We start from the raw sequence: 4,045 nt of genomic DNA on the forward strand, positions 1-4,045 counted from the left end.
ATAGATCACATCCTGCGGCTTGTGATCTGTAATAAGTTCAAATTCAAAGCCGTACAAGTATGCATGGAACCTTTCACAGGCCCACACTAGTCCCAGTGCTTCTTTCTATGTTTGAGAATGCCTTCTCTCCACGCTGGTTAACAATCGACTGGCATATGCTATGATTCTGGGCCCATCTGCATGTGTCTGTACCAGCACTGCTCCTAAGCCGACTGCTCCATAGCATCTGCTATGACTTTTGTTGGTACAGCTGGATCTTAATATCCAAGGGTTCCTGCACTCATTAGAGTCTGTTTCAGTGATTTGAATGCCTGTGTCTGTTCACTACCAAACTGGAACAGTACGTCTTTCCTGGTCAACTTTCAGTCAGTGCAGCAAAATTTGGAATAAATTTTGCACAATAATTGACCAGTCCGAGAAAACTCATCTCGGTTGCATTCTGATGTTCATGTGCATCTGTAACAGCTTTCACTTTAGCTTTGGCTGGGTTCAGCCCTTCACTTGTGAGTCTGTGTCCCATGAAATCCATCTCAGAGACGCCAAACTAGCACTTGTCTTCATTCACAGTGAGACCTGCTTCTTGAAGTTTAGTCAACACTAGCTTCAACCTCCTGTCATGCTCTTCACGAATTGATGCATGGACGATGATGTCATCTGATATGTTTGCTGCTCATGGTACACCTTGAATCACTCTGTGGATTTCGTACTGATAGATCTCGGGAGCAGCATTGATTCCAAACATCAGTTTTTTGTATTGGTACAATCCGCAGTGAGTGACGAATGTTGTCACCTCTCTTGACTCTGGATGTAATTCCAACTGATGATATCCCCACTTGAGATCAATTTTGGAAAACACTTTACTGGTTGATAACTCTTGTAGCACCTCATCAACCGTAGGAATTGGGTGTTTTTCTCTGATTATTGCCTCATTGGCTCTCCTCATGTCAATGCACAGTCTAATGTCATCATTGGGTTTGGCACAATCACAATGGACTCACTCATGGTGTCGAACGTTCAACTGGTTCAATAATGTCCTGATCAATCATCTCCTTGATTTTAGTTTCTACTTTTCCACAAAGTCCAAATGGCATTCTCCGCACCGGTTGAACTATCAGCTTGACATTTTCATCAGTGGCTAACTTCACTTGCCGGCCTTTCAATTTTCCAACCCCTTGGAATACTGAATGAAATTCCTGCCTCGTGTCATCATATGACAGCACTGAATTGACATGCACTCCAATGTGAAGCACTCCCAGCTCTTGAGCTGTATTTCTAATTAGCAGAGGTTCTCCCTTCTCCTTTATCGCCATGAATTCTGCTTCAGTTTCTCTATCTGTGACCTACTTTAGATATTAAACTTTATTTATCCATTAGGAACTTTGGTTTCTGCAGCCATACAACAAAAAGAAACAATTTTACAAGACACACAACCAACTCAATTCACACAGAAATACATCACAGTGAATCTCCTCCTCACTGTGATGGAAGGCAAAGTCTTGTCTCTCCCTTGCTCTCCTTCCACTCCCGATGTTAAAGCCCCTGGCGGGCGATGGTAAGTCCCGCGACCATTAAGGCCGCGCCGGCGATGTAAGGCCCTGCTCCGAGTCTTAATGTTGGAGCCCCTAGCGGGCGATGGCAAGTCCCGCGGCCGTTAAAGCTGCGCCGGGTGATGTCAGAGCCCACTCCGGGTCGTTTTCAGCCCCGCAACTTGGGCGGGAGAAGCTGCTGCCATGGGGGCTCTGGAAAGCGGTCTCCACGGACCCACGAGCTCCTGATGTCACCGTCCACAGGCCTGTAACTGGAACCTCTGAAGCTCCGAAGTCTGGTCGCAGCTGCACGCCACCACAGCTTCCCACACTCCGTGGCTGATCAGCCCCACGATGGTAAGTCCACAGGCTCCGCGACTGGAGCCCCCAGGTCGTTCCCGCTGGAGGTGCTCCACGGTGCTAGGCCACAACGACAATGGAGACCTGACAGGGAAAAGGTTAGGTCTCCCGTGCAGGGAAGAGATTTAAAAGTCCCCCCCCCCCCCCCCCACATATACACAGCCAAAACAATATAAAAACCACAGCAAACTACACATTGAACTGGACAAAAATAAATAAAATGGACAGATGGACTGCAGGGGCCACTGCCACGAGGTGTTGCCTAGACATTTGGCCATGAAAGATCCAATGGTCTGCAATGATGTCTGCAGTATATGGATATAACTACCTACTAAACCTCCTTGACATGCACTTAATTTTCTGCTGTTTCAAGCATTCCCAAAATGATCTGTCAAGTACGTTGCTGTCACTACCAGAATCTACAATCTCTGGCACTGTAGCACCTCTGATGGTCACTACAACTTTCCCGTGATGGCTCTCATTCAATGCAAACTGATAATTTTACTTCGGAGTCACGTGAGTGACTTCGTGAAGAACCCCGCTTCCACGCATGCGTGTCATATCGCTACACGCATTGCAACGAGTCACACAGGGGGGAACGGCGTTCCCCAAGCGGGAGAATTTGAAAGTCGGGAACAGCAGGTAAGAGACTCTGCGTTTTCCCTCTTTTACTACTTACTTTTAGGTGGCTGCGGAAAGCCGGCGGGGAGACCCGTGGAGGGCGAGCAGCCGGCAGCAGCAACAGCACGAGTTCCCTGGAGGGGAACAACCTGAGCCCGACTTTGCTCCCGCACCGGCAAAATTCACCTCTCGGCCGGGCGGGAAGCAAAGTAAAGAGGTCCGTATGCCAGTCTCAAGCGAGACTGGTTTGGGAGCAGTCGGTAGCAGCCAGCACAGAGGCTGCGGGACAGACAGCACGGACCAGCGGTACCGGGGCTCGAAACGCTCAGCGAGTGCAGCGGCACTTATGGAGTCGGAACGGGACGTCCGGGCTGAAAACCTTCTTCACAAGGTAAGGGCCAGGGGATCTATAGGAACAGCCGGGGTTACCGGCTGCGGAACTGCCGCGAAGGACCAGGCCCGTGAACACCGGGGTTTGGTCCGAGCGGCTCCAACCCGCAACGGAGGGAACGACGGTCACCAGCGGGAGAAGGAAAGTCGGGAACAGCAGGTAAGAGACCCTGCGTTTCCTTCAACTTACCTTCTAGGTGCAGACATGGACCGGGTCCATGTAAGCTGCAGAAGGCCGGCGGGAGAACCGCGGAGGAGCGACAGCAGCAGCAGCAGCAGCGGCAGTCGGCAGCAGCAGTGGCAGTGGCAGCCGGCAGCTGCAGGAGTTGCGGGCAGCTGCAGGAGTTGCGGGCAGCTGCAGGAGTTGCGGGCAGCTGCAGGAGTACGGGCAGCAGCAGTGACTCTGACAGCTGCAGGAGCGCAGGTTGCGGCAGGAGCTGGCAACGGCAGGAGCTGTAACGGCAGGAGCTGGCAACGGCAGGAGCAGCATGGGCACATCGATTCCCGGAGGAGGAAAACACCTGTGCCCAACTTCGCTCCAGCACGGTGAGAAAATTCATTTTCAGCAGCAAAGGACTTGGCAGTTGACTGGCTGCAATCTACTACAAGGGACCAGTATGTGAGTGACCAGGTGTAGTATCTGTTCTTATCAGTTTAATATCTGATACGTCCCTTATCTAGGGACCATATATTAAATAAAATCTATAATAGCTGTTATCATCAGTTTTAATGTCTTATATGTTCCTTAGCTAAGGACCATATAAGTAGGAGTGCCCAGAATTGAGGGCATTAGAGTGGGGTTGACCGGCTGCAACGACCGCAAGGGACCAGTACCGTCAGTACGGGGGTGGGTCCCACGGGTCTAAGATAAAGGAGCAGCCAGGAGCGCTGAGAGCGTTGGAGCCGGGTTAAAGGAATAGATGGAATCAGCTGTGCCAGTTATCCTCCACACCGGCCATATCCACTCCACGGAAGGAAGGACAAGCTGGAGAAGGAGGACCGTGGAACAGGGGGCAGCCAGCAGCAGCCAGCGGCACTTGGATCAACCGTAGTGGGATCAGCGGTGCCCGATGTCGGCCCCGCACCGGCCAGCTCCATGCGGCCGAGCGGTAGGCTAGACACAAATCAAACAAGGTAGTGGACTGAGA

At 51.3% G+C, this 4,045-nt stretch overlaps 1 pseudogene; it reads left to right on the forward strand.

Moving 5' to 3' along the window:
• Window positions 1–3,494: 3,494 nt before the first annotated feature.
• LOC129696826 (U2 spliceosomal RNA) lies at window positions 3,495–3,666 on the forward strand (annotated as a pseudogene).
• Window positions 3,667–4,045: the final 379 nt, after the last annotated feature.

This window comes from Leucoraja erinacea, chromosome 4, assembly GCF_028641065.1.
Source record: "Leucoraja erinacea ecotype New England chromosome 4, Leri_hhj_1, whole genome shotgun sequence".
Classification (NCBI taxonomy): Eukaryota; Metazoa; Chordata; class Chondrichthyes; order Rajiformes; family Rajidae; genus Leucoraja; species Leucoraja erinaceus.